The sequence below is a fragment of the Choloepus didactylus genome, chromosome 5 (genome assembly GCF_015220235.1).
Source record: "Choloepus didactylus isolate mChoDid1 chromosome 5, mChoDid1.pri, whole genome shotgun sequence".
In the NCBI taxonomy this organism is placed as follows: domain Eukaryota; kingdom Metazoa; phylum Chordata; class Mammalia; order Pilosa; family Megalonychidae; genus Choloepus; species Choloepus didactylus.
Window position 1 is genome coordinate 140275909 of NC_051311.1, and position 20501 is coordinate 140296409.

The following is a 20501-nucleotide window of genomic DNA, read 5'->3' on the forward strand; positions in this document are numbered from 1 at the left end:
AATGTTTAGAAGATAGACAGAAAGGGAGATAGATACAGACACACAGATAGAAAGAACAATACAACAAATGTTGAAAATGTTAAAACTTGGTAAATCTGGGTATCTGGAGAAGTATACTGGGGTTCTCTGGGTTGTTTTGTATTATTTTTGCATTTTTCCCTTAATTTTGAAATTATTTCAAAATAAAGTTTTTTTAAAAAAAAAAGCATTTGAGAAGTGATAAAGGCTTACTAGCACAAAACAGACTTTGTCTTTGAGATAATAATAAGTCTGAGAGAGAATTAGAAAGGGAATCACCTTTTCACTTTGTGATACAGTGTTGTTTTTTTTAATTCCAAGTCACTGAATCAGCGAAACACATCTTGGGTTCCACAGAAGGCATGAATCCATTCTTTGGAAGTTCTGTAACTGGTGTTACATTCCTTCCTTTTGTAATCCTATTCTGTCTGCAATGAGGGTCCCATTTTATTCATTGCATCTGTCTCTTCCAAGCATGGGCTTCCCGTAACTTAGTGATTTATATTCCCAACCTTTTCCCATAATAACCACACAAACATCTCTACCTCATTCTGTCAAAGGCAGCAACTTAAGGAAAGTCTCCTGATTCATGGCTGCCTCAACAAAGCAATACATTATGTCAGTGAGCTGTAAAGGCAGCTGTTGTTTTGTAATTTTCAAATCCCTGGCTTGAGATTTAATCACGTTTGCAGAGTTAGCTGAACTTAAGAAGGAATTTACAAGGTATAGCTGGCTGGAAAAAAAAAAAAAAAAAAAAGCTGAACACTGCCCTAGTGAACAGAAACCCAGGGCAGACGAAATCTGCACCATGGGACACTGTAGAGAAATTCACATTTCATGGGCATCCTGTTATCAGAAACACCCTGAGAGGAGAGCCTTCACTTTCTTCACCTGGTGGAGGGCAGGTGCTCCTGGTGGGCCCTTCCAGGCAAATAGAGACCCGAGTCGGGCCAGTACCAGATTTCTGGGACCTGGACCTCCTCTAGGAATGAGTGGAGCTGTACCAGGGCCAGTGTGTGAAGCTGGAGGAAACAACCAAAGAAAAAAATCAAGCAAACGGAGGTGGTTAGGAAACAAGACTTCTATCAGAATAAAAGATGAAACTGAGAGGCAAAAGGAAGCAAAAAGGTATGGTGGGGGAGTCACTACCTGAAGCCATCTCCTGAGACAAGGACAAGTGGGGGTGAGCCTCTTGGCAGAGACGGAGCCCCTAAATTTGCTGAGGGGTTTGTGGAGGCATCCCCCCAACCTTACTCCTCTTCTCCCCAGCCCACTGTTCTGCCTGCCCTCAGGGAGGTTTAACTCCCAGGTTAGGGAAGCCCAGGATCAAACTACCACAGGCTCCTTATGGAAATCTGTATCCAGTTCCCAACTTGTAATTTGGTCTCCTGGACTAAATGTAAAACACGCAAAGCCTCCAAGAAAAGATTCAGGGGAAGTTTCTTTGAAGAAAATGGAGTGGGGATTAGAGGTCAAACATTCAAAGGAAGAAAGTCGTAGAGAAGAGTAATTCTGTAAGACTATACAGCAGCATCTATAGAAATTAAATGCAAGCCACATGTGTAATTTAAAGTTTCCAGTAGCTACATTAATAAAAGTAAAAACAGACAGTAAATTTATTTTAATATTATTTGTATTTAACTCAATATACTGAAAATGTTTTTCCAATATGTAATCAATATAAAGATTATCAATTAAGTATTTCACATCCCCATTTTTTTCATACTAAGTCCTTGAAAATCAGTGTGTATTTTATACTTACAGCACATCTTAACTTGAACCAGCCACATTTTGAGTGCTCAGTAGCCATGAGGCCAATGACTACTGTATTAGAGACAGTGCAGCTATAGAGCAATCACTCAAGGCTGGGGTGATGAGTCATCTGAGTTTCTACCCTCCCCCACCCCATCCATTTGAAATACTGATACAACAATGACCATGAATTGGCTTGTCAGATTTGTTTCATCAGAAAGTCAGTAAGAAGTACAGTTGAAGAAGAGATAATAACTGCAAACTAAAAGAAAATAATTATGTAACCTACTGGTTTATAGTCAAGGGAAAATTCCTTTCAACTATTAGATGTAATTTTGCACCACTGCACATTTGCAAAGTGAAAAGATTTAAAAATGCCATAGATAGTATGGTAAGAAAGGGACCCTCATATACCACTGGTGGGACTATAAATTGGTGGAAAGCTTCTGAAACCCACTTATCAATAGCTGTGAAAAGTTTCTATTGAGTAACTTCCCTAGAAATATGCCTTCCAAAAAAACTGAATCCAAGATCCTGATAGTTTAAAAAAACAACAACAAGGATTTTTGCTTTTAGCTATGTTACAAACAAAGGTTTCAACAGAGAACATATTAAAAGCCAGATTAAACACAAACACAAACACACACACACACACACATGCACGCACCTGTTAAGGTATTAGACAGATGCTGAGGCAACCAGAATTTGAGGGGCCAATATCCTAGAAAGAAGGAAACTGTAGAGGCAAGCTACAGGCTTCCATAAGCCACTTTCCCTCTTAGGGAATTTGCCAATTCATGATGCAGGATTAGGGTCTCAGAAACTGGGCAGAAGGCTGCAGCTAAGAGGAGAAAGCCAGCTGATCTTTTTTAACAGAGCTGAAAAGACAAAAAATGAAATTTGAGGCTTCTAAGACAGCCAAGATGTGAGGAGCCAAGATCCCAGAGAAAAGGAATACTTCAAGAACTGAGCCTGATATCTCGGTGTTTTCCCCCTTAGAACATTTCCCAGATTCATAAACTGCCTAGAGCAAGGGGTTACAAAACTACGCAGAAAGCTCCTAAAGAAAAGAGCAGGTTTTGAAAGTCTCAGGCACTAAAAAGACAAAAACTGGAGACAAAAACCAACCAGGAGAAAGGACCAGAGTAAATAAATAAACCAGGCCCTCTGTGGGGCTTCTGGAGAGTTACACCCAAGAGTAGGGCAAACCAAAGTAGCCCTAGCCTTACAAAAGCTGTGACCCAGTCTTAGTTTAGCTCAGTCCCTGCATGGGTAAAGGTGATCAGCCTCAACTCAGTCTGTCTAAAATGAGCTCCTCTGGAGGACGAGACTCTACATTTCTTCATACACAATGTCTAGCATTTAAACAAAAAGTATCTAGAGTAGAACAAGAATAAAATGAGACAACAGAAACAGACCAAGAGATGATGCAGTTACTGGAGTGTTCAAACATGAACTGCTAAAATAACTGTGGTTAATATATTCAATAAGACATGTGACAAGAAGGAGAAATTCACCAAAAATTAAAATATATAAAAACAATCAAAAGGAAATCCCAGAACTGAAAAATGCAATAATTGAAAGTAAGAACTCAATAGACGGGTTCAGCAACAGGTCTAACACAAAATATGCAGGCTGAAGCACAGAGAGGAAAAGAAACAGAACATAGCAAAGAGCTTGAGACATATGGGACACAGTGAAAAGATATGACATACATGTAATTGATATCTCAGAAGTGGAAGAGAGAAAGAAGTGGGCAGAAATAAAATATGAAAAGATAATGGCCAAGAATTTTTCAAAACTGATGAAAGATATTCACCCACATATTCAAGAAACCCTAAAATGCCCAATCAGGATAAATAAAAGCAGTAAGACTTCCAGGAACATCACAGCAAAATGGGTGTAAAACCAAACACAAAGAAAAAATCCTCAGTGCAGTCAGATGAAAAAAATATATAACCTTCAAAGGAACTACAATAAGACAAAGGGTTGATTTCTTCACAGAAATGATGGAAGCCAGAAAACACTGGAAGAACATCTTTGAAACGCTGAAAGAAAATAACCGCCAATCTAGAATTCTATACCAGCAAACAGATCTTTCAAAAGTAAAAATAGTTCAATAAGATAAAAAGAAGAAAAATAAATAAATATTGACAGAAAGAAGTATAAATGCCTTGTTGCAGCAGACATGATTATCAGAAAATCCTTAGGAATCTACAAAAACAAAAATAACCCTACTAAAACCAAGTGAATTTATCAAAAGTCAGAGGCTACAAGGTCAATATACAAAATCAATTGTGTTTCTACATCTTAGCAACAAATGATTGGAAAATGAAATGACAAAAGCAAGATGACTTACAAGAACAATGAAAAACAAAAAATACTCAGGAATAAATATAATGAAAAATGCATACAGCCTCTCCACCGAAAACTAAAAAACATTGCTGAGAGAAATCAAAGAAGACCTAAATAAATGGAGAGATACAGAATGAGTTCAGGGAATGAAACTCAATTAAGAGTAAATGGAGAGATACAGAATGAGTTCAGGGAATGAAACTCAATTATTTTTAAGATGTACATTCTTCTCAAATTTATCTGAAAATTCAAATCAATCCCAATAAAAATCTCAGCAGACGTTTTTGTAAAAATTGACCCATTAATTCTAAAATGTATATGAAATATAAAGGTCCTAGAAGAGCCAGACAACTTTGAAATCAGTCCAAACATATATAGCCAGTTGGTTTTCAACAAAGGTACCAAAGCAATGGAGGAAGAAAAGTCTTCTCTGCAAATTGTGCTGGAATTTCTGCTTAGAAAAAAAAAAACATTATCCTTGATGGCTACATTACACCATACATAAAAAATAATTCAAATGGATCACAGACCAAAATATAAAACTAAAACTACACAACTGCTAGTAGAACACATGGGAGAAAATATTCATAAGCTTCATTAGGGTAGACAAAGATTTCATTTATGGGACACAAAAGTCACTAATAGTAAAAGAAAAAAAACTGATATATTGAACCTTATTAAAATCAAAACATTCTGTTCTTCAAGGGACACCATCAAGTCTTAAACTGGAAGATATAGTCACTATACTTACATCTGATCTGACAAAAGAATTTTGTCCAAAATATATAAAGAACTCTTACATCTCAATAATAAGACAACCCAGCAGAAAAACAGGGCCAAGATATAAACAGAGCTTTATAAAAGAAACTATACAATGGTCAATAAGCAATTGAAAGATGCTCAATATAATTAATCATCAGGGAAATGTAAATTAAAACCACAATGAGATAATCCTACACACTCATAAAAATGGCTAAAAATTTAAAAGTCTGACAATGTGGCACAACGAAAACGCATACATTTCTGGGGGTAATATAAAATGCCAAAACATTTGGAAAACTGGAAATTTCTTATAAGTTAAACACATACTTATCATACAATGCCACATATGTCCCTAAAAAGACTTGTACAAGCCAATTATTAAAATTTCCTATCATCAATTGTAACAAATGGTACACATCAATGCAAGGTATTGGTGAAGGAGAGGGTGTATGGGTATCCTATATTTGATGCATGATTGTTCTGTAAATCCACAACTTCTCTATTAAAGAAAAAAAATAATAATAAAATAAAAAAGACTTTTACAAGAATGTTTTAGCAGCATTATTCATAACTTCCCAAAACCAGGAACAACCCAAATGTTCATCAACAAGTGCTTGGATAAACAGAGGTATATTTGTACAAAAGAGTACTGATGAACAATAAATATGAATGAAATACTAATACATACAAATTAAATGATATAAATGAAGATCACAGATATTAGGCTGAATGAAAGAAGCCAGTAACAAAAGAGTACATACTTCATGATTCCATTCATATAATTCTAAAACCCTGGTAGAGAAATCCAATCAATTGTTTCCGAAGACTCAGGGTGGATGGGAGTGGGGGAAAAGCTGACTGTGAAATAACAGGGGAAATTTCTGGGGTGATAAAAATGTTCTGTATCTTGAATAGAGTGATACACACATAGAAACACACACACACACACACACACACACACTCATGATTTGTCATCATCAACCTATATATTTAAACTGTGTGGATTTTACTGTATGAAATTATACCTTAATGAGTATATTCTCGACCACGGTGGAATTAAGCTAGAAATCAATAATAATAGAAAATCCCCAAACCCATATGTCAAAGAAGAAATCAAAATGGAAATTAGAATACATTTTGAACTTAACGTTATTGAAAATACAACATAAAAATCTGTAGGATACAATTAAAGAAGTCATAGATTTTTATAGTCTTGTATGCATATAATAGAAAAAACCAATGACAATTAAACCATGTAGTTTTTAAAAATAATTTAAAACTTTTTATTTGAAATAATTTCAAACTTACAGGACAAATTACAAGAATAACACAAACTCCATACAGAGAACTCCAATATACCTCTATCCCACACCCCCATCCCCCAGCTACCCAGATCCACTAATGTTAACACTATGCCACATTGACCGTATCATTCCATCTAGCTATCAATCTATCAATCCATCTATGTATCTATCTGTCTGTCCCTCTATCTATTTATTCATTTTCAAGTGTAGGTTGCATACATCATGCTCCTTGAACACTTAATACTGCCATGTACATTTCCAAAGAAAAAGGATATTCATTTTTATATTCATTTTAAATGCAGTTGTCAAGTTCAAGAAATTTAACATTGATACAAACAAAGTTTACAATCTATTTTCCAATTTTTTTCATGTGTCCCAATAATGTCCTTTTGAGCCTTCTCTCTTCCCTTGTTATATCCTGTCCAGGATCATGCATTGCCTTTAATTGTCATTGCCCACTCCCAAGCACACCAATCAGTATGATTATTTACATTCATACATTGAGGGACCCTCATCATCTTCCATTACTAAAATTTTCCCATCTCCCCAAATAGAGACCCTACACCCATTTTGCATTAATTCCTCATCCCCCTTGCTTCCTGCCCCTGGCAACCAGCACTCTAATTAAATCATGTACTTTTGCATCATGCTTTTAATTTATTGTTATACCATGGGTATTTACTCTTGTTCATAAACATTCTTTGAAAACATTTTTAAAGGATACATAAAATTTCATCTTATGCATAGTGTTCATACAGATTATCCTAATTTGTTCACATACACACATATGCATATATATATACATATCATATAAATATGCATATACACGCTAAGAAAAAAGATTGGAAGGACATCTACCAAAACTTTGTGATTTCTGAGTGATGGGATTACAGAGAATTTTTATTACTTCGATTTTGGGGGTAAATTCTGAATTATCTTCAATGGGGTTGGTCTTGTTTTTAAAATGAGAAAAAATTAATATTTTAATCTATCCCCATACCGTAATTTTGATACTTGGGTTTAATTATCAAGAACAACACTGCAGACATTTCACTGGTTTCTGAGTCTGCAGTCAAGTCCATAGCTATTCAACAGCTCTGTATCCTAGCAGCTTAGTTGTTTAGAAGAAACAGCAAGCAGATGAGGACAAGCCCAAGAGACAATGCAGGTCCCTGTGTTCCCTGGCTGCAACTGCACTCTCCCACGCTGGCCAGCTGCCAGGAGCCTGTCCTCACAAGAGAAGCTGGAGGGAAAGGAGATCTGGATTTGTAGAAGGCCACACCTTCCAAGGACAGAGCTACTTAAAGGTGGTCCCACTTAGGAAGAGGTCAGAGCGGGTGCTTTCACAGCCGAAGGAGAGCAAGGTGAAGGTCAGCAGGCCTCCTAAAAAGGATACGGCCTCGGAATTCATTCATTAGTTCACTGTTACTCATTCATTAGTTCATTTTTACTCATTATGTATTTTCAAGCAACCAGGGTCAATAAAGCAGACTTTACCCCTGCCCTCAGGGGACATGGAAAACAAGACAAACAATGTAACCAACAGAAATCTTACAAGACCACCAAATGCAAAGAAAACAACCCAAAACAGCAGAAGAAAAGAAAAGGGCTGACAATGGAGGAAACGAAGAGGTCTTGAATGGAGGAAGGTGGAGCCCTAGAATGGTCTGTGCAGGCCAGAAGTTTGGAGAAGGGAGGTGAGGCCTGAACAGGATGTCAGAATGCAGTGTCACCTCATGCAAGGAGGTAACTGGGACAAATAAAAGAAATGATTAACTAAGAAGTCTTGCCCCCTGGAGAGCAACTGGGGCTCCTGGGCAGAGGCTGGCTTCTATTTCTATTTCTGACCCAGAAGCATGGGGAGGCCCTGGAGAAACCACAGACACACTCAGTTTCACTTTCTAAAAAGGGATCTATCCCCACCCTACCTCTTTCTTTCCTCTCTACTAAACCAAAAGATCCTGAGAGGAAACCTGCAGTCTTCATAATTAAGATGCTAAGATTAAAAAAAAAATCACTTTATAAGGGGGTTCTCCAGATATTCCTTTCTATGTTTTAACAATGTTTCCCTTAAGTATAAAAGCACTACATGCTCACTGTAGAAAACTTGGGAAATGAGAAAAAAGTTTAGAGAAAACAATGAAGTCACCTATCCCCCCTGTGGTAGTTTGAAGTTGTATGTACCCCAGAAAAGACCATGTTCAGAAAAGATCAGCTAATCCATTCCTGTGGGTGTAGACCTATTGTAGAAGGGACCTTTGGGTTAGGTTATTTCAGTTAGAGTGCTCCAGGGTGGGTCACATCCTCTTACTGGAGTCCTTTATAAGAGGGTAAATGCTCCAGAGAAATAGAGAAAGAGAGATGAAATAGAAACACCCAGAGAAGTTTAGAGAAAAAGCCACAGAGAAGTGAGAAGCTGAAGCAATGAAACCTGGGAGAGAAGGACCAGCTGATGTCGCTGTGTACCTTGCTATCTGTCAGAGGAGCACCAGCTCAGGATAACTGCTCTTCAAAGAAAGTATCGCTCATCCTGTTGATGCCTTAATTGGGACATTTTCACAGCCTTAGAACTGTAAACTTGTAAGCTAATAAATCCCCATTGTAAAAGTCAACTCATTTCTGGTATATTGCATTCCGGCAGCTTTAGCAAACTGAACCCTGCCCCATGCAACAATCACTATGAGCATTTTGGAGTATTTCCTTTCCCCTTTTATCGATGGGAATTTATGAGTATACTAATATTTTACATTTTGGTTTTACACTGTATGTACACTTTTGGACCCTGCTTCTATTCCTTACCATTCTCTCAGGTTTCTTTGTATCTGCCAAGCTCTTTTGATCTGGAGAAGCTGTTTTGGACTGACCTGGCTTCTGGAAAGCAGAATGCTTTGATTTACCTGGCTTTTATTTTGTAAAGAAAACTAATAATGCACCCTACTCCCCTCTTTGCTATTTGAAAGCCCTGCACCTGAGAAATTCCATGCACCCATCAGAGAATCAAAGATAATGCCACACGGTAGCACCTTCCTTGATAAAGAGCCAACACCAGCCCTTGAACCTGCCCTGCCTTGCCTCAACCATGGCGAATCTGGATGCCTGGCCCAGCAGCCTTCACCAGCTGCCAAAAGTTACACAATAACATCCTACCACCACCGTGAGCCCGAGGAGTGGCAGCCAGGGGGGCGTGGGGGAGGGAGTGCTGGGAGGCGCACAGGATGCCACAGCCTCAGACTCATTCCTTCCGCAGAGGTTCTGTGAGAACTTGTCCCAGCAGGGCACAGGAGGGTAATGGCTCACACAGATTAAGTGCTTTTCCAGGGAACCAGCACTGGTCTGACTACTTTACACACACTGTGAGAGGCAGAATAACACGGGGGTTAAACACGTGGACTCTGAGCCAGCCTGGCTGAGTTCAAATCCTGACTCCACAACTCCCTGAAAGTTACGACCCCTCTTGGGTCTTATTTCCTCAAAGTGACAGTGTTTTAAGGATTAAATGAGTTAATATATGCCAAGTGCCTAGACCAGGGCTAGCACAGAGTAAATACTCAAGAATCATCATCTCGTTTACCCTTCCGTATTATCTCGCTTAATCTTCAGTATGCCTGTGAGTGGCAAATGTCATTGTTACAAGCCGATTTACAGTGGGGAAACTGAGGCACACCGAGGTGGAGTAGCCTGCTACCCTCACAAAGTTTACAGTCTAGCAGAGCAGACACGGGGCAAGAAATTACAAGTGTGGTGGGTATGTAGCTCTCCAGAGGGCTTCCTAGGATTCAGTCTCCCCAGCCACAGAGGAGCTCTCCACAGTGGAATGGGAAGGGAGAACCGATCACAGCCCCCCTCTTAGGGAGTTTGTGGGATGCCAGAGATATCGAGGCCCAATAATCCACCCCAGGTGAGTTGTGGGCTTGAGCTGCCCCCCGCTGGGGGGTGATAGGTCAGGGTGGCCATGGAAGTTGCTTCCCTGTTTCCTCCCTCCTTCCCATGTATCCTACGATACCCCCCATCCTGCCCAAGAACAGAGGTAACTTTAATGTGCCCCTGTTTCCTGCAGACTGAAAAACAAACAAACAACAAAACAACTAGCGAACACGGTCTGATTAGCAGGAGGTCTGTTCTGTGCAAAAATCATTCCGGCATGCCAGAGCTCAGAGGTCACCCTGCTGACAGTATGAATATGAAATATTTAGAATATGAACATTTAATCCCAAGACAAGGAGACAGAATTCGGCCTCCATTCCAACATATGGGAGGCTAGATCAAGAACAGCAACCACAAGAAAATCATTTCCCATACTCCACACTGGCCTCGTGATTTCACTCTTCTCTTAGCCACCTGATTGTTGGAAATGTTGGCAATCATTATTCACTCTTCCTTTGTATGTTTCAAAATAAATGGCACAGCTGTTGCAAATTGATGTGGAAATACCAGTTGATAAGATTCCTAACAAATCTGAGCCTTTTTCCTTAAAATATTCTTTAACAACGTAGTAAATGCTAACTTAATTAAAAACCCAAAGTTTTTTAAGCAGGGAGCTCTATGCAATCAGGCCATTTTACAAGTATTGCTGCTGCTGCTGCTACTTGCAGCATATAGGTGGAAAACAAACACAAATAAGTCTCTCAAAAAAGACAAGCTTTGCTGGCGTCCAGGTTCTATGGAATCTGGCCCAGTACCACCGGCCACTGCTCCTGTGTTGACCTCCCCTCCCCCAGCTCTGTTCACTTCTTGAAATGTGATATTCAAATAGGTTGCTGCTCTCTCCAACTTGGAGGCAAAAGGAAAAGGTCATGATTTTATAAACAGAAAGAGTTGGCTTAAAGGGTATGACTTTATTGACTATAGGTTTTCCTCGAAAAACAAAGCGGCAGAAGTATGCTGTTCATTAAACAGTTTGGATTCTTCTCCTTGGTACTTGGAACAATTAAACTTCTCCCTGCTTCCTTGAAATTACTTGCTCTTGCTCATGAAATATGAACAGAAGCAGACAAGTCGCTGTCGGCTGGAAACTTCAGGCATGATGCGTAATTTATCCTTGCAAATTCATCACTCTCTTTTTTCCTTCTGGCACTATCATCAGCCACACTCAAGACAGCAGCTGCTCCATCAGGCTGGACCCACGAGTGAACCACAGCGAGCACAGCTTCTTGCCAAGTCAGGATGGACATGGAGTGTGAGCAAGAAATAAATACTTGCAGCTTCAGAATTATCTGTTATTGTGGCACAACTTAACCCCAACCTGACTGATACAATAACTTTGGATGAGAAAAGCATTGAGCACTTAGGATTGAGGCCTAGAGGGGTGACAGGAGCTGTCAGGGCCTGACAGGTTCTCGGAAGCAGAGCAGGAACTATCGACATTCCTGGTCCAGGATGCTCCCACAGCCCTCTCCCTCCCTTCCAAAGACAGCACAGTTTCTATAAGCCAGAAACCAACTGCATTAAAGAACTACTCTTAGCAAAGTTAAACCACTTTAATTTAATCAGATATCATAAAACTGAGAGTTTTTTGAATTGAGAGTTAAGATAAGTTAAAGTAAAGCATCATTCCCAGCCTACCTCAAACTTGGAAGTAATCTGTTAAGGAAATACCAATTTCTCCAAGGGGAAAAAGGCAGAAGTACAGGCAGACAACTAAGCCATGCATACCCTTGATTTGTGCAGAGGTTACAGCATCTCCTTGCTCTCCCTTAGGTCAAGACCCCAGATCCTGTTGCCTCATTCCATCCAGCTACTGGCTCCCATCCAGAACCAGAACCATCTCAGCCCAGTCCACATCATTCATTTATCTCAGAATCATTAGGTAAGTATCATTTAAAGTGAAACAGACATTATCAGCAATGAAAACAAACACAAGGGAGCTATATGAACTACCATAAAGCAGATCTTCAAGACAAATCATCACTTGAAAAATGCAAGTTGCAGAAAGTAATAGAGTACAATATCATTTAAAAAATTGCCCATACCATCTGCCCTACTAACACACACATCTCTCTTTATGTTTACACAGGCATATATCTATGGATCTAAATGCAAAGAAAATGATTTGGAAGAAAGCACACAATATGAGAATATAAAGATCATTTCTGGAAAGAACGGGAAGGACAACAGGATTGGAGTGGTACATTATCCGTAATGTCTTAATTTTTTTACAGGACGAATGTATTCTTTATACTTACATAACTAAAATTCATTTTAGTCTTTTTAATCACCTGAGCATCTCAGGACATCTTGAGGCAAGTCAATGCAACATTCGCAGCACACAACGTGTTCCAAGGAACTCTAGCTTCCAATTCAAAGAGTCCATCCCCCGAGAAAGAAAATGCTTACGAGACAAAGACAATGCCCCTTTAAAGTAAATCGGAGTTCATTAAAACCAAACAAGATTAGGTGAGAAGTTGATTCTTTTTGCAAACATGAACAAAAATGAAAAGCTCTTCCTGGTTTAATACAATATACTAGTATATCTGATAAGTCTATAGGTGGGGAAAGTTATATTTTGTTTTCAATTTGGTAGAAGGCCATCAAAACACCATGAGTTGTTGATTTGACAATAAAGAGCTCAACATAAAAAATCAACCTCCGTAAAAACAGTACAGAGCAAGAGAGTCAACAAAACTTAAGCACGTTTTTAAAATCACATTCCTCGAGCATTACAATATCTAGGAAATGCTCTACAATTATCAAATGTTTCATCACTTCTTTTCTCTTGTATTTCCCCTTCCTTTCCTGTAACACAATTTCCTGAATCCTTTAAAACAGTACCAGCTCAGCTGCCTTCTGTGTAACATTCTGATCCAGAATGGTGTTTTAATTTTTATTGCTCAGCAGCAGATGGATGTTCTTGAAGCGATGTTTCCCACGCAGTATCTGGTCCTCACCCAAACTGTCATCACTACCAAAGAAATCATTTTAGATTATTTCCCCATTCATGTTAAAAGCACATCCTATCACTAAAGTCTAACTCAGCAAATACAGTGCCCACCTCTAGCAAAGCTACAACCTGCCAAACACAGCATGAGCTTCTAAAACATTCTGTCCACCACTGTCCTGGAGGAGTGGATAGTTGGTATTTATTTACTGAATGAAGATTTAAGATAAGTTAAAATTAAGCCACCATTCCTTTCCTACTTCAGGTTGGTATCTGCATACCTCAGAGATGATATTACCCAGACTGCAAAATGTCAGGATAGGTTTTGCCAACCCTGATCATAAACCCCATGAGAACCTGAACAACAAACTTCCATGAATGCTGAGGCAAGACCTGGATTCTCCTTTGGGAAACTACTTCTTTCTTGAATAAGATTCATTTTGGAGGGCATACTCCACAGCCTCCTCAGACCAGTTTTACAAGTGATGAAGATAACTATACCGTATTTGTTAATATGAACCATATGGGTATTCTGGGATAAAGTGATGATGTGCACCCTTCTTCAAGGTGCCCACAAATGATGTGGGTAGATGAACCTATCTCAACAGTAACATGAAGCTATGACCAAGCACACGTTTATACAATTTTGGTAGAGCTGCACAGAGAGCATACAAAATTAGTCAAAACAAACTGGGTCCTACTTTTGCTGCTGTGTGACCCACAAAAACATCAGCTAAATTCTGCTTCCAGGCTTTAGAAACTAGATAAGTCCCAGCCACCATTCTGTAACGGGTCTACACGGAACCCTATCTTATGTGGGCTTTTAAAAATATATATTCGTTCTTCTTGTTTGTTTTTAATTCCTTAAGAAACTTAACCTGGAAAAGAAGCCCAGTCCTGAATGCTTCTGCCACACCAGAAAATCCCTGACAGCCCCATCTGGAAACAACTTAGCAGATGGATAAAGCTACAACTATTATTTGAAGATTTTAAGCTCCATTAACACTCATTTATTTTAAGGTTCTGAAAACACTTACTTAATCTCTCACAATTTCAAAACAGATACAAAAGTCAGTCTGTCTCAGGCTCTCTCAATAACTCTTGTCTGTCTGTCTATGCCTCTCCCTATCCCTATTCCTATGTTTCTCTCTCATGCAAAAGTACCATCTAGTTTAAACCCCAGCCACGCAGGCACTGCCACCTCTCAAAGGATGGGGGGCTTTTTTCCCTAAACTGACTATTCTCCCTTCACAGAGATGCCAGTGAAGGGCAAAAACTGTAAAGCCAGGCTATACCGTTCCAATCATTAGCTGTGTGATTTGGACAAATTAACTCTACCCCTCTGTGTTTCAGCTTCCTCACCTGTAAAATGCAGGTAACAACAGCATCTACCTCATAGTAATGCTGTGAGGATTAAATGACTTAATACATACACAGTGTTCAGAACTAAACAAGTCACAGAGCACGCACTTGTCATGACCAAGGAGATGGGGTCTAGGTCTGTGTGGCTCATCAAGGCCTTGCATTTGACTACAAGGAATGGGGTCCATCTTGCTTGTCCCTGTATCCCCAGCACACAGGAGACACTAGGCAAAAAATTACAGAGTGCATGATTCTGGCACAACTTACTGCTTAATAGAGGCACTTAAATAGTGCTCACTGAATGAATATGTGCATCTACACAACTCAAGACTCAGGGAATGTCAGTGGGTAGATTTATTAGTGACTGAATTCAGATTTGCAGGCACTAGCATTTCTATTGCCCTAAGGCAGTATTAGCCACTACCTTAAAAAGTTTAACCAGGGCACCACCCTCAATTTCCAAAGCAGGGCCTTTGCATTACACCTGCTGCTTTGTGATGATGCCCCACAGTGCCAAAGGGGTTGATAAGCAATTGTCGATGGACATTTTCCTGGTTTATCCATGTTTTGAAAAACAAAGTTCCAAAACCACCCTGCTTGGTATTCATATCTGACATAGAAGGGGCCAGCTGATGAAAACACCTTAATAAAAAAAGCCAACAGAAAAGAGCAGAGCCTTGCATCAGAAACCCAGTTTCAGGAACTTGGTAAGTGGGTTTAAGTGCTTATGCAGAAGAAAGTGCTACATAGGTAGCAGATTCAGAAGCTAAGAGACACACAGAGATGGGATTTAGGTCTGACACAGAGAGTGTTTGAGGTTTCTCCAATGAGAGACACTTCAAAAGAACAAAGAATATTAGTCACCACAGAAGCTTGAGCTGAAACTTGGCATTGAGCAAATAAATGCTCTGCTGACTGCTGGCCAACAGGCTTCGCTGGAGACTTACTAACCCCACTTGAACACGTACGACGCAAAGTCAGCAGGAGGCTGGGATGCGAAACTACTGCAGGGTTCAGCCATACATACCTGGGAATTTGATCCTAAGGGGCTGTCTAATACAATCGCTGAAAGGGAAAATAAAGGTAAAACTACTTAATGGCTTCCCACTTAATTCCAAATCCCTACCCCACTCAGAAGGCTCTGCTTGGTCTGCACCCTGCACACTGTCCAGCTTCTCTTCTCTGCCCCCACCCCACCCCCTGAATTCACCACTCTGGCCTCTCAAGCACTCACCATGCCCAGTTCTCTGCCTCCTCTGGGTCTTCAAACACACTGTTCCCTGTGTCTGGAGTGCTCCAAAGCCTCATCTCCCAAGTCCTAGTTGGAAAGTCTCTTTCTTGGACAGGCAATCGGAGACTCCCAATCCTACTGAGCTCCTCTGATGATCTATGTCCTGTCACTTGAAGCACTTACCACAGTTTACAATTATGTATTTACTTGCGTGTTTATCTGCCACCTCACTCCCCCATGGCCTACAAACTCCATTTGGGCAGGGACTGGGTCTGTTTCATTCATGCTGTATCCCAAATACTTAGTAGACACCTGGCACCAGGAAGGTTTTCTGATAATATTTATCCAACTACTGTTTTGAAGAATTGAAGCCCCAAAGAGCCAGAAGGAACCAAGAACTACACATAGCTTTCTAATAGCCTTCAACACCAGACTGGGGAGCCAGCGAAGCACTTCACACCCCTGGGAAAGCCAGGAAAACAATTACCACCTTATTATCAGAAATGTTAAAGCATCCACAACTCACTCAGTTGAGAATTTGCTTTTCTGGGCCCCGAGTTCCACTGGCCCAGTTCTCTTTGGCAGATGGCCGGAGCACCAGAAGAGGCAAAAGCCACCAGGGGCGGAAGGGAGAGGGAGACAGGCAAGTAAGATCTGAAATGGTGGCACACCTGGACATGCCACCCCACTTTCAATAAAATGTTTTAAATACTGTCGCTGTACATGTGAACCCCCAATTCTGTGGACTTCCAGGGAAGGTTTCTGTCTTCCCAAATACCCCGCACACCTGGCAGGTTTTATGACACCCCGGCCAACAATCTCAGTGCACTAAGAATGACAATAAACAAACACATATTCTACTCTAACAATGTCAGTCAATACCAGTATCAGGGTTTATCCTTTTTCAGTTGATATTAGATCAACCACTCTAATCATTGATGAGGTTTAAACATTTTCAACTGGAGCTCTGATTCCAGAAATACAGCTCTGCAAAGAATGTGAGCATATCAGCTCATCAATTGCAGGAGGGAAGACGGAGGAGGGAGGAGGAAGGAGCACTCACTGAGCAGCCCCATCAGCCTTAGGAACTCTTTATCCCATGCAAATCCTAGGTACAGCCTTACCATCTGTTTGACTTTCAGTCAGTTATTTAATCTCACTGAGCCTCAGCTGTCTCATCTGCAAAATGGGGAACACGATAACTACCTCATAGGGTTGCTAGAAAGATTAAATGAGCTTAAAAAGTACTTAAAGCATCTAGACCAGTGCCGGTTCACAGAAAGTGTTTGCTATTATTATCTAGGGTCTACCAGGCCAGGTGAATCATTTTTTTCATTTAATCTAATTAAAGCCTCAAACCAAATAGGTAGAGTTATCTCCATTTTACAGATACAAAAACTGAGGCTCTTGAGGATTAAGGAACTTCTCCAAAGTCACACAGCTAGGAGACAGTACGCCCGGCCCTCAACCCAAATAAGTATCATAATTATTATCATCACAGTGATTACCATTTATTGAAAGCCTGACAGTGCGCTAAGCACTTTTGGTTCATTAGCTCATCAAATCCTTAAAATAACCCTATAAGGAAATAATTTTAATTATTTTACAAAGGAGGAAACAAAGGTTCAGAGAAGTTAAATATCTTGACCAAGGTCACACAGTAAGTTAAGGAACAGACTAAGGGCTTGATCCTAGTTCTGACAGACTCTGAAACCCAAAGTTTCTTCCTTTTAAGTCCTGCCTGTCTGGTATTTATCTAGATCTCATAACTCCACTTAAAATAATCAACATGCTTGATTTCATACCAATGATAAAGCTGTGGTCTTATTAAACAGTTCATGAACGGCCTTCTCAATGAAGAGGGCCACTTTCATCACTGGTAAGGAGTTAGGATGTCCTCAAAGAAAACCCTAACTTTCCACCCAAGTTCTTCTAGGAGGTTCGGTTTGGGGGTCATAGGCAGCAATTTGGAAATGTGTTCAAATGAAGCACAGGAAGTTCTTAGTTATTAAACCTTTAACCTTTTGGGAATTATAACATCACAAATATCCTCCCAAGAAAATCATCATCTGCTTACAGCTTCTCCACCATGTAAAGGTTTTTGTTACCAACATGTGACTGACCTGCCCAGTCTCCCATGTGGCTCTGAAAATATCTACGAAGTCACCACATGCTCCCAATCCTTCTGACGCTTACTTATACAAGGCCATGATACAACAGGAAGGGAAGGTTTATCCATCAACATTCTGAAACAAACCTTTAAGTGTGGTGAATTTCATGTTTTATTAAAATATCAACCTACCCAAACCTGGCGCTAACTTTGCAATTACTGGATCCTTACACTGAGCTACTTTTTAGTCCTTTAAACTACAGTTTTCTATAATTTACAGGAAAATGACTATTCAGCAAAACAAATTCCAAAGAGGCAGTTTACTAGAGAGTAACCTGTTGATTTTAACAAAGTGTAAGACAATGAAAATTGCCTTGCTGACTCTGAAGATGTGCGTTATTCACTAGGGAACTCTGCCCCATCAGAGGGCCAAGGTAAGATTGCCTCACAGGACAGCATCCCCAGCCCTCTGTGTAAGCTGGTCCAGGGGCTCCCAGGCTGGAAGGATGGCGAAGGGCACGGGTGGTGGCAAGCTTGCCTTGAACATTCCTGCATCGTAGTCTCTGCCCACAGGTTAACCTGTGGCCGTTGTAAAGAAAACACCTGCTTCAACAAGAATTCAAGCCAAGAAGTCTTGCTTTGACAAACTTCGTAGCACTGGGTAAAAATAATTAATTGAAATGGAAAGTGACTACTTAACTCTCACTAAAGGAGTCAAGGTTTGGAAGAAACGCCCTCAGTGAGCATTTGAAGAGCCAAAATGGGGTTTCCTAGAAACAAGTTCAGACCTTAGTGATAGGATGAAAGGGGGCCCTTTGTGTGACATGCTACTGACTTTCTCCAAAAGCCAAAAGGAAACAGTGCTTCTGAAAACTTGGAGGAAAATAACAGTACCTCCCAAAACTTAGGAAATACTTACAACTTCTGAATGACACAAATTCAGCACGATTACAAATTTCAGCTTTTCCAATTCCTTCATCTTGCCTAAACCACCCCCACTCCCCCCCCCAAAAAAAAATCATGGGAAAAGCTAATAACAAACCTCAAATTCTAGGTTTGTTTAGATTTTAAACAAATATTGAACACTTTTCTTTTGGTAAGAGACAAGACGATATTCTCATTTGAGCAAATATCACTTTAAAAACACTTGATCTTTATACCTACACTACCTCACTGTTTATATTGTCTAATCTAAACAGTGCTGCTATTACGATCAAAATGACCGAGCACCTTACTGACCATCAGTGACCACGGAACACCCATCTGCTGCTGAGCAACAAAAATTAAAACACCACTCCGGATCAGGTTACACAGAAGGCGGGTCAGCTGAGATGGAGCATCAGCAATTGTAGGATTTGGGTTACCCCAGCCCCAGGTTCCTGACTGTCCCTGCTCACTGCAGAAGGACAATCTCACGCTTCTAAGAGTCAGGAGCAAAGAAGGAATGGCAGGGGCCTGGTTTGAAGATGCCGCCCACAGGAGACCCATGTGTGTGTCCACATCAACTCTGAGACCCTAAAGACAACCCAGCATTCCTGGAACCCATTTTTTTTTTTTTTAAATACAAATTTCTTTCATCAAGAAACCCATCCCGTCACATGGGGTGAAACCATATTCCAGAACCATTAATCAGCCCTCTGAAGGCTGAGAAAAGAAAAAGCCAGTGGCCTGAGATCCCAGACCTCTCATCACCGAGGAGTGAGGGGGAAGGAGCAGGGAACTCTCCCCTACGGGGCAGCAGGGCAGGAAAGGGCAGGCAGGTGGAGCTCTGAACAAGCACTCTCCCTCAGTGGCTGAGGAAATGAACAACTTTAGACATTCATCACCACTAGCATGGCTGACAACCACCTCTGATGGAGCCTAGGCCTGCCAGCCATTTGACACATTCTTTTAACCATCTTAGCACCAAGAGAGAGTTACTATTTTCATTCCCATTTTACAGGGAAGAAAACAGGGGCTCAAAGAGGACAAGTCACCTGCCCAAGGCACTAATCACAGATGTGACAGAGTCAGCATTTGGGCCCAGGTTTGACAGGCTCCAAAGCTTGACTTTATTTCTCCATTCCACAAAAATAAAAACTACTCTTCTTAGACCCTTTGAAAAGTTCCCTCTTCTCCTACCTCTCTGCTGTTGTTTGTTTTATAGCTGCCTGGCACATGTAGTAGCAATCTGTCCCTAGCCCAGTGGCCCCTCTTGCCCAGATCCCAGCTACCTGCCCAGCATCCACCTCTGGTGAAAACAGCAGGAAGCAGGGCCATCCTGTGAAACCCACTCCTCTCTAACATCCACAGTAGAGTTCTGTTCCCTGGACATGGGAAATCCTAAACAGGGGGCTTTTAGAAGGAGGGAAAAGCCCAGCTCTGGCATGCCAATCTTCTGGCTTCATGCTTGAAGCAGACACAAGGCCAGGGGTTTACTGGCTTCTCCCGACCTAATTTCAAAAGCCGACAGGGGCACTTCTCAAAATGTAGAACCAACGTGGCATTGTAATCCGTCATTCTTGACGTTATTTACAATGTTCCTAAAGACTGGGCACATTCGAGGCTCTTCTAAAGCGATTTTCGGGGGACGCCGCGAAGCACCGCTTCATTCCTTCTCTGCGTCTCACGAAATCGGAGGGAAGTCCATCCTCCAACCCTTTGAACTAAGATCTCTGGCAGTGCCCGGCCCGTCTGCAGGCCTCTGCCCTGTATATCCACCTTCTTTTGGTGGTCACCCTTGGATCACCTGGC

At 40.7% G+C, this 20501-nt stretch overlaps 1 protein-coding gene across 6 annotated transcripts in view; it reads right to left on the reverse strand.

The window, feature by feature from the left end:
* Positions 1-20501, reverse strand: part of NOD1 (nucleotide binding oligomerization domain containing 1) — a 94299-nt gene that overhangs the window by 73091 nt on the left and 707 nt on the right. The gene's annotated exons all lie outside the window — the stretch shown is intronic.